We start from the raw sequence: 11,001 nt of genomic DNA on the forward strand, positions 1-11,001 counted from the left end.
ATCCCCATCAAAAGATCAGTCCTGACTTAAACCTAAATCCAAAGTATATGTAAGCTTGAAGAAGTACTCGAGTATGGCAGCAGTTTATGGTTAGAGTGAACATTAAGGCAAAATCAACAGATATATATGAAATAATTTATATGCTACAATATTCTACAAGGCTCTTGTACACACAAAATTGGCGTCAACATTCTGTTCATTTTTTAATACAAAGCAGTAAAAAATGAAACCAAACCCTCAAAACCAGGGCTCTGCTTTGTTCAGCAGTTGTTCAAACAAATGTCTAAATCAGTTCCAAGGACTCTTGCTAAGGCTAAGTAACATGAAAGAAGCCAGAAAGGCTAAACTAGATCTGGCAGATTCCTCAATTAATTAATTAATTAATGGTACCACAAATAATTAATTAGTGATCTCAGTTCCGTATAAAAACAAACAAACAAACAAAGAAGAATCACAGCTGAACCAAGTAAAAATCCACATGCAATTTATTAGTTGGTATCTCTTAATTTGCAATAAAATAAAACACTGGGCTTTTCTGCAATAGCCTCAGGTTCCAGCATTGTTTCCTGCCTCAAGGATGTATCTCACACAGAGATCACTGGGAGCTGCACGCAGAACATTGGTAGGGTTTGTTCTAAATGATACACCGTATTAAACCTGAAAATAAACTTTAGTGTGACAAGGTTACAGATTAATAATATTGAAGCTTTTAACAAATCAGATTTACATTTGTGGGCTTTCCTACATACTAATTTCTCTGTTCTTAGAGAGACTGTAAGTCCTTGGGAAAAATGGTCTAATTATTTTTGGTCCTATTGCAGTTCAGGGAGCAAACTACAGATAAGTGGAATACCAAAAAGCAAGTTATAGTTTCTATAGATGTGCAAAGTCTGCTAGAAAATTGATTATTGGACACACAGAACTGAAGTTCCCAATTTTCTTCTTATTTTATGTACAACTTTTCCTTTTAGGTCCAAAAGAAACTGAAATGGGCCCCAAGATAAAGCTCCATCTTTCTCTCACCATGCTCTGCTGTGTGTTGTCATGGAGGCACCAGAAATTTAGAATAAAGAAACATGATGTCATTCACTTCTCCTAGGTCTTGTAGAAATGCTGTGATCCTTGAGTAATCTCTTAACAAATATTTTTGTCTTCAGAAGGGCTCTGGAAATGTAACACACTGCATTTCAGCATTTCTTCTATGAAAAAACCCCTCTAATATGATCTTGACCAATCGATGCTCAACATTAAAAATCTCATACGGATTTTTACAGGACAGGCAACCTGCTCCTGCAGTTCATGTTCAAAATGCTAGTTAGCATAAAGAGAAAAGGATCAGGTCAAGAATTTTAGTATACTCTCCTATTTTGAGTTAGTTCTGTCAGGAATGTCCTCTGGAAGGTAATTTAACATAAGAGATTAATTATTTTGCAGCACGTTGCATTGATTTTAGGAGTACCTCACATAATATCTGCTTTGTAAATGACCAAAGTACTTGAATACTGCAGAACTTCCTTGTGTTTAGCTTTTCTCTTTCTGTATTTAAGATCTCATTGTTAACTGTGCAATGCTTTTTTCATATGAATTTGTAAAAATGGGAATGACATTTCCTCAACTTTTGTCTAAAACTACTGCTAATAATTATTAAAATCTGGTTTTAGAAATCTGCAAATATTTTTCATTTTTTTTCTATCCATCTGCCCTGATTCTGATTTCTAAACACATCCCTTTTTCTGAAAATACATTTTATTTGAAGACAAACAGCATGCAAGAACTTAACCATACGTATAGAAGAGTAAATGTCCTTTTTATTGAGCTCCTTAGAATATTTGTGATGTGCAAGTGGTCTCACAGCTTCACACTGTTGGTTTTGCCCCTTGACTGGGAAATTATTAGCATATGGCACAGCAAACAAATGATCCTTTTCATGCATAAATACCTTTGTTCATATATAATTCTGCTACACAACTCTCTCAGCAAAATAGAGCATGAAGATTCCCATTGGGTAAATTTATATCATGCTATAGAGATGTAAAACACCACACAAGTATTCTGGAAGTCAGACCATACACCATCACAGTATGGTAAGAAATACCACATAGATTTGCAGGTTGAAAAAAAAAAAAAAAATTATAATTTTTACATACAGAAATCAACTCATACGTCTACCCAAGGTGAAATGAATGCTCTTCAGCTACCATGACACTTCAATTCTGTAAATGACATTACATGGTTATTGTAACAGCTCTACAAAGAATATTGTCTTTGAAGTAGTTTTTATGAACTAAAGAAAAAAAACCCAATCCAGAACAAAACAAAGTAGAAGAGGTATTCATAGTTTTCACATGAATAAATTTGTAATATTTCAGGAATTAAAACCATAATTCTTTTGTTCTGAAATAAGAAGACAGCCAGCTGGTTTGAACACCATTCAGCAGCCTCTCCTGAGTGCAATATCAGTAGCTTGTTTTTTTTCTTTTAAGAAAAAATCCTGCATTGGCCACATTAGCCCTTTTTCCAAGGAAGAGTGAGATCCCAATGTGTTAAGAAAAACATTTCATCTTTCATTTATAATTCCTCTCGAGTTTATTTTATCACGTAGATATCTGTACTACATTTTTTTTAAGAAATCCATCTCTTTTCACTAAAGTTACAGAGCTTCCCAAATAGATGTTGTATCTCTTCTTCTAGAGTCTTTCATTTCATAAGGTGATACACATACCATACTTTTCAAAGTACCACTAATCTAATAATTGCTAGCACTATTTCACTGTTGCTATTAAATGACATACACCACCTAGGTATTTGGGATGATTTTCCTCAGAAAATCATTTGAATAATCTCTCCAAATATTACATTTTATGGTTGCAAAGTTCTTCCACAAACAGAATTACAGTATCAACATTCATTTTTAATCTGAATTCTTTCAACGTGACAATGTTTGCAATACTTCATTTGTACAAAATCACGAGAAATTCTCCTAATTCTATTTCTTTCATTCCTTGCTGTGGTGATTTTCCCCCTATTTATTCTACTTTGCCATTCCCTTGCCACTAAAAAGCTACATCTGGATATTCATCAACATTATTTACAAAAGTGTATAAAAATTTGACAGTAAGCACTTCTCTGCAAAGAAAAGGAAGGAACAGCTAGGAGGATGATCTCCTACGGCGTGTTCTTACAAAATGAGATCCAATAATGGAATTTAGTGATGTTCTAGAAGACACTCACCAAAAAAAAGAAAAAAATGTGAACAAAAATCCCACAACACAGACTGAAGAGAAGAAGGAATCTCCTTTGATATCCACATGAAACATTTGCACCAACGCAGTTCCAGTACCACAAAACCAGAAGTTGTGCTCTCTTACAACCCACGAAATGAAGCTCATCCTACTGCAAGGACTCCAAAATTCTTTCAGCTGTAAGATGGAAAGAAGGCGGAGATTATTGTGTACTTTGGACATCTGTGAGACACCACATGTCCATGGAGCATGCTGACTCCCGATACTTCTGCTGGACAAAGGCAACTGCACATTGTCTGTTGTCCAGTTATTCATGAATAGATACTGTTGAGACCACTACGAAAACCCAGAAACCTGGATTTCATCTCCATTTCTCTTTGATTTTTTTCTTCTTTTTTTTTCTGATGACAAAAGAAAAACACAGGACAGTAGCAAGGCACTAATTCTCAATGTTGACACTGCTAAATCTGAAGTTACCACAACAAAGGTGAGACTGCTAATCATTTTCTCTCACTGTTATTGACCTCCAGTCAGACATATATAATCCTGTTCCATCTGCAAAAGTAAACAGACACATGGGAAGAAAGCGTGTACAAGCACAGAATTAGCAATAGCAGTCACACTCGGGAAGCTGGCTGAAAAACCTCTCTCCCTTTCACTTGAAAAAGTAACTTGGCTACCATCCTATTTATCAGTATGCCCCTTGAATTACCTTCAGTGAGGATTTATGCCCAGAACATGAAATGGACTTTCAAGCACAATTCTTAGACAAAAATTTTGGGGATCCTTATCCCCTTATCTCTCCTTTCCCCAAGAGAAAGACAAACTCAAAGAATCCTTGGCTGGATCCAGCACAGGCACCACATCAGCACATCAGGCTGTTAAGAAGTTGAAACCTGTAAGCTGTTGCAAGTGAACTCACGCTTCTGCAACCTACATTCGAAATTATCCCACAAAGCTTAAAAAAGCACCTTCCAGATATCATCCGTAACATCATCCGTAACTACTGAGATCTTTGGTTATAAGTTGATGCCACACACTTTTGTCATCTGAATCACAGCAACTGAGGTTTGAAATCTGGATCTAGATAATTAGAAAGGTACATTTCCTTCACACAGTTAGAAGTTCATTTCTCAAATCCCTAGTTTCCTTAGTATGAGAAATCAGAAGATGAAGAATCTCTTCCATTAGTTAAAGGTGATAGCAAAATTTTCAGAGAGGGAAACGACTGGGATGAGGAACCTTCATTGAAATGCTACCAATACAGGGACAGGGCATCATGTGGAAAGAGATCAGAAGTTTCTCATATACAAAGGTTAAAGGAAAAGCTTCACAGACAGCTATTCAAAGATGGTTCTTATCAGGCAGCAGACACTGAAGATATGCACAAAGTCAAGCTTACTTGGCATGCCAGATTACAAATGTACTAGCTGCTATCATTATGGTTTCTTGTGCAGATTTTCAAATGACACAGGGAATTCTTTCAGAAACATAGAGATACAGAAAGGTAGAAATACACTCTGTGATTTCAAAGCACTGCAAAGTGTTTCTATAGACAATCTGCCAACAAGACAAGTTAAGAAGGCCAAAGTCAGCATTAGCATCTGTCTTCCAATTACAGAGCCACAAATGACATATTGCTCAGTGACAAATGATAACTGCTGTCTTAATATAAGATGGTTGCTCTAGCAGATGTTTTCAAATTATCCCAAGCTATGTCCCAGGGAAAGGCAAAAGAACTGGAAATATGCCCAGAGAGACCTGGTGCACCAGCAGCCTAAGGGAGCCATTTAAAATGCCATTTGGTATTCTCTCATGAGATCTTAGCTACAAAAACTGAATACAGAGGAATAGAAAATATATTATATTCCTCAGTGAAATTTTTAAGTATCTGACTAGCGGATCATATGGAATAAAATGTGTTCACTTCATCTTAGCTTGGACAGAGACAGAGGCAGATAGTCCTTCAAAGAAGAGAGGAAAAAAAAACGAAACCCAAAACCAAAACCAATCCCCCAATAATTACCCCAGAAAGCAGTGCTCCATATTACTGCTCTCAGGGCAAAAGAAACTCTTTTTATCATTAACATTTCCAAACAGTAATCCTGGTATCACATATTGACTAAAAAATAAAATTAAGCCCTGCTCCCTGGAGAGAAGAGGTAGACTGCTTTTACTGCTACAAAACCTCTGGGACACCATGGGGAAACTCTGTCCAAAAAGAGTGTCAACAAATAGAGAAAGAGAGAAAGGAGATTCCCACCCTTCCACCTGAAATGGACTGAGGAGTAAGGTTCTGTCAGGTCTTACACACAGTTAGAGCCAAGACAGGCCTTCAAATCACAAACCTGATGGGGAAAACAAGTTATTTCCTGAAATCCCATGGTCAAATCAAATAGGTATAGAAACACTGAAATATGATGCAAGCGGAAGGGAGGATGAAAGCGGAGAGAGACACAGAGGCTGTGCTCATCCAGTGTAGCATTGTTCTCAAGAGCAGCTCTCTGGAAGCACGAGACAACAGTAAAAGCACACCCCAGTAGACAAAATAACCACAAACAGGAAGGTGCCAATGAATGCTGCTACAAGTTAAGCAATGGGTAGGCGTCTAGTCTTGACCTATGATGAGGGAGAAAATCCTCTCTCTCTCCCGTTACCATGGAGATCCCCTTTTCAGGTTTCTTTGGATGAGCTTTGTGCACAAGTGTAAAATTTGGCATAAGAGGAGAACAAGTATTAATTATGTGCCCATGTCAAAAATAGCCTTCTTAAATCTTGAGAGATAATACAGCAGAGACTGTAAAAATGAAGTTTGGTTACAGAGATTAAGGGCTGAATAAACTATCTGATGATAAAGTGCCTTGAGGTCTATCTTCTTAAAACGGCAATGCCAGTCTGAGGGTATTGCACCTGTCTATTACAATTTGAGTGAAAATTTGAGTTACTGGATGGTATGAGACCAGAGTGAAAGTTACAACAAAAAAAAATTGCATAAAGGCTACTTACTACTGTTCCTTGATACAGGATTGCCTTTATTTATTATACTATTTCATTAATTATTCATGCAGTTCTTTTTGTATTTCTAGGTGGCAACATCACTAGCCTGGGCTGCACCGAGATGCATCACCTTTACAGGAAGGACAACATTGCAAAGTCTAACACAAACAGATTACATTGATATGTTTGCAAGTGTTAATCCCACAAGAGATAGACCAGAATGAGCCTTGAATTAAGCAAGTATATTTAACATATACAGTTCTGGTGAAGAAAAAAAAAGAAAACTTTAATTCAGGAGGAGATATATATCTGATGGAACAGTATTGTACCCTTTATTTTGAAACTACTTGATTACCTCTCTAACAGCATATTTTGCTCCCGTATGTTTTCATTAATTATGCTAATTTTAATAGTTCTGAAATACACAGTATCAGACAGACAAGTAAGCTATACAGAAGACAACAAGGAACTGTGTTGTTGCCCTTAAAAAACTCCTAATTTTCCCGTAATCATTATTATCAGCACTAAATTTATCATCAAATATATATCCTTTAGACTTTTGGATCCTTTGGATCAGTGAACACTGATCAAACTCGCAACATCTCTTAAGTGAGGGGTAATACCTTAAGTGCATATACCGGACCCACATACCAGTAGAAATTAGTGTTGCCTTTTTAAAGGTGTATTAACATTGAAATACAATTCAACACAACGGGCTGAGCATACACCATGCCTACGAGCACACCTACCTTTTATTTCTAAGTAGGCTATAACGTCAAACAACTACTTTTTTTTTTTTAATAACTAACCTCATATGCTGTCCACTACCTTTCTCACCATTTTTGCTTCTGTTACTATTTTTTGGCATCCTGTCTTTAACAGTGTATTTGTGTCTTTCTGACAGGTGTAGAAAACGACATGAATGAAACGGGATTATCCAAAATCAATCATGCGTGAAACCGAAGTGCTCCCTGTTAAATATTATTTACTCAATAATTTTTCTTCAAGATCAAATAAAACCATCAACCTCCTTTAGAAACAAGCGTGGTGTAACAGTTTCCTTGTCGGCATCCTGAGCCGGGTTTAGTAACCCCAACAAGAAGGAGGGGGAAAAAAAAAGAAAAAAAAAAAAAGAAAAAGACATAATTACATAACGGACCTCGCTAAACGCCCCGTTTCCCCAGCGGAGGGGGGCACGGCGGCACCGGCCACCCCGCTCCCGGCACCCCCACGGCGGGGACCGCGGCGCCGCTCCCGCCGCCCGCACACGCACGGCCGGGCAACGATGCGCACCGGTACGGCGGGGGGAAAGGCCCGCAGCTCCCGGGGGACGCTTTAACCTCCTCCGCCCCGGGGACTGCCCAGGCGGTCACCGGAGCTGTTCGCCGCTAAATGCCCGCACTTGCGTCACGCCGGGCCCGGGGGGGGGGGGCCGTGGGGAGGGGGGCTGCTCCTCTCCGGGGCCCGCTGCCCCCTGCGACCTCCCCTCTCGTCCCCGGCAGCGGGGGAGCTCCGGTTCCCGAGCGGCCCGGCAGCGCAGGCTCCTCAACGCCGCCTTCCTGCCTTCCCCTGCCGGCCTGAAACGCTTCCTCAGGCAGCCGAGCCTCCGGGGAACGAAAGTCTGGATCGGGGTCCGGGCGAGCCCCGCGGGACGCGGTCCGCTCGGCGGGGCTGCTCGGTGCGGGACCTCCTCTCGGTTTCACGGGATCCCCGCACCGCACCGGCTTTGCCGAGGGGAGAAGCAAAAATTCACCCTGCTTCTCTCGTCCTGCCGAGGAGGGACACGGGACAAACTCGGCCCGAACAACAGGCGACAACTAGTTGTGGAGCCCGCGGTGGGGCAGCCGGGACACGGGTCCGCGCCCCGCCGGTCTGGGGAGCCGGCGGGTGTGGGGCAGGGCCCCGGGCTGAGGGGCGGCGGCTGCCCCCCGCCTCGCTCGCTCGCTCCCCGGGGAAGGGGGCGCCCCCCGGGGCAGAGGAAGGAGGATCGCAATCCTCGGCGGCTGCTAAAACACCCGCGGGGGGGGGGGGGAATAAAAGCCCCGCAACGCAAGGCCAGCTAGAAATTACTCATTTGAATGATGCAGCAAACGATCGGGGGGGGGGGGGGGGAGGGGAGGGGTCTGGTCCTCCCGTTGCCACTCTCCAGCCCTGATTAATAATGCACAGGTTCCCTGCCGAAGCGAAAAGCTCGCTCTGTTCCGCGCACACAGCAATTAATAGCAACCTTCATCCCGCGAAACCTTCCCTAAGCACTCCCACACACTCGCAGCCCGCGGTAGCAACTGCTAGGAGCACAATAGCGGGCACCTCTGCCTCACAGACCGGGGAGGCGGGGGGGGGGAGCCGGGGAAGCCAAACCTCTCGCGGCAAAACCCGATCCCCCAAGACGAGAGTCCCGGGGAGCCGCGGGGAGCGGCAGCAGCGGCAGCCGCCGGCGCGGCAGGAGGGCAGGCTGCCTGCCTGGCAAGCGGAGGGCGTACCGCGCAGCACGCTGCCAAAACACCATCACCCATCGGTATTGTCAGCAAACAGCACACACGCATTTACCTTTTTAAGCCCGGCGTCCGTCAGTCAAGCATTTGAGGGAGAAAAGGAGAAAGGAAAGGAAAGGAGAAGAAAGAGACAGAGAAATACAGAGAGCGAGAGGCGGCTGCTAATCCCCGTGTAGAAAGACTTCCAGCAGCAGCAGCATGCGTGAGTGTGCGTGTGCGTGCCCGGAGTGGAAGCACAGCCCTCCTGGCGATGCACCGGCTCTTGCACAGAAGTACTGTCATGTGCGTATCTCGGTGTGTGTACCCGTAGGAAAAAAAAAAAAAAAAGAAAAAAAAAGAAAGAAACGGGGGGAGACTAGTCAGTCACACGCCCGGCTGTGCACTGCTGGGGGGGAGAGGAGGAGGAGGAGCCCAGCGCTCCCCAGCCCAACCACCGGAGGAGCAGCTCGCTACTACGGCGGTCGGGCACCGCAAGCCGCCGGCGTGCTGCCCCTCCGCGCCAGCCCCGCACGCCCGCCCGCCCTTCTCCTCCCGCTCCCAAGGACGCGCCTTCGGGAAAGACCCCTCAGGGCCTCTGACCCCGGGGGGATCCCGCTGCACCCCGGGCTGCCCGAGCCTGGCGGGAAGCAGCTGAACCCCCCTGCCACCCGTCCCCCACGCTTCTGCCCAAAAAATGCCGCTCGGAGAGCGCCCCCGGGCCGCGGGGATGCTCCCGCGATGCCGAGCGGCCTCCGCGGGGGACGGGGCTGTGGCACCTTCCGAGGGAGAGGCAGGCCGTGCCAAGCCGAGCCGTGCCGTGCCGTGCCCCCCGCGACCGGCCACGGCCGCCCCGGGGAGGTGGGGGGGCTGCCGGCAGCGCGGCGGCCCTCGGAGCGCGGGGATGGGAGCGGGGGGGACGCGGCGTTTCCCCGGGGGTGCTGCTGCAGCCAGAGGCAGGGGCGTGACAGGGGGAGCCCCAAAGCGTGGGGGTCTCCCCTTGTCCGTGCGTGGGGGCGACCGGCGGGAGGGCTGTGGGTCCGGGAGGGTGCGGGCTGGGAGTTTGCGAGTACTATAGGTGTAACTATACGTACATGTGTTTGCTAGTATTGAAACCGACAGCGGTGAAGGGCTGTGCTAATCCAGGCCACCGTGCAGACACTGGCGTGTCCAGTCAGGTACGCTCACATTTCAACCACGGTATACGACCTACTAAAAGGTATTTGAGCAATGGTAATACGTTCAAATCAAGTATTTGCTAAATAGTAAATTCTATCCGTCTTTTGGATATACAGGCACGCATGTACATATAAATGAGATTTTGACATACAATTCATGAAAGAGCTAAAATAGAATGAACAAATTATTCTTATAGTCCTAAATTTATTAGTGGGTCGTGCCAGCAAGTTTCAAGATGTGATTTCTTTAAGCTCCAAACCGGGAAAGTTTTGTGAGAAATGCCCTTGAAATTTTATTCCTTGCACAAAACAGGTAATATGTACGGAATAAAAGTTAATCTTAGTAGTAGAAAAAGGTTTATTAAATGACAAGGATGAAAAATGTTTTAGTGGGGATATCAGGTATACTGTTTATACTAATTTTTTGTTTCTTTGTAGTGGCCAATGTAGACCTTATGTCTCAGGGGTAAAACAAGGAGGAAAGGAAGAAGTGGTGTGGTGTTGACATTTTTAATTACAAATGTAGGTCACATCTACAGGCTAGGTAGGCTAGGAAATTCTGATGACTGATAATCATGCTAATTAGCAAGCAATCAACCAATTGGGGAAAAAAATTGGTCAATATATTTAAAAATAATTGGGGTTTTTTACTTGTAGGCATAATACGTGGCGAAGAGAAGAAATCACTGAAAAGATTGTCCATCTTGTTAAGATTTAGCTGTTCTGACTTCCCAGAAGTACTGCAATAAAATCAAAAAGACCAAATTTGTTGTTACTAAGTTACATAAATCAAGTCAGGATGACATTGTTAAAAAAATCAAATTGCACCCCAAAGCCATATCATTTGTTTGTTTGTTTAGTTAAAATAAAGGTACACATATCCTTTTAGTTCTTTAACTGAAACACAGATGGTGAATCTGAGCTGACTCAGGTGAATAAGCTACATAGTACAGGGTTCGTTGGGTTTTTTGGTGTTTATACATACAGCAATATCCTATTAGTATATTAGTTTATCTCTTAGCAAGATTTTTTTTACTTGTCATAATGAACTGTATTGTCAAGCTAGTTTCAAATTTGTCATAGTCTGTTGTTTTAAATATGACGGTCTGTGAA

The 11,001-nt window shown here is 43.5% G+C and overlaps 1 protein-coding gene across 4 annotated transcripts in view; it reads right to left on the bottom strand.

Moving 5' to 3' along the window:
* The window catches only part of DLGAP1 (DLG associated protein 1), a 419,833-nt gene extending 410,645 nt beyond the window's left edge, over positions 1 to 9,188 (bottom strand). For 3 of the 4 annotated variants that reach the window (XM_075744335.1, XM_075744334.1, XM_075744332.1), the window contains exon 1: positions 8,790 to 9,188. The gene's annotated coding sequence lies outside the window, so the exon portion shown is untranslated. The remainder of the gene's footprint in view (positions 1 to 8,789) is intronic. The other variant, XM_075744336.1, reaches the window with a different exon arrangement.
* Positions 9,189 to 11,001: the final 1,813 nt, after the last annotated feature.

Source organism: Balearica regulorum, chromosome 2, assembly GCF_011004875.1.
Source record: "Balearica regulorum gibbericeps isolate bBalReg1 chromosome 2, bBalReg1.pri, whole genome shotgun sequence".
NCBI classification, from domain to species: Eukaryota; Metazoa; Chordata; class Aves; order Gruiformes; family Gruidae; genus Balearica; species Balearica regulorum.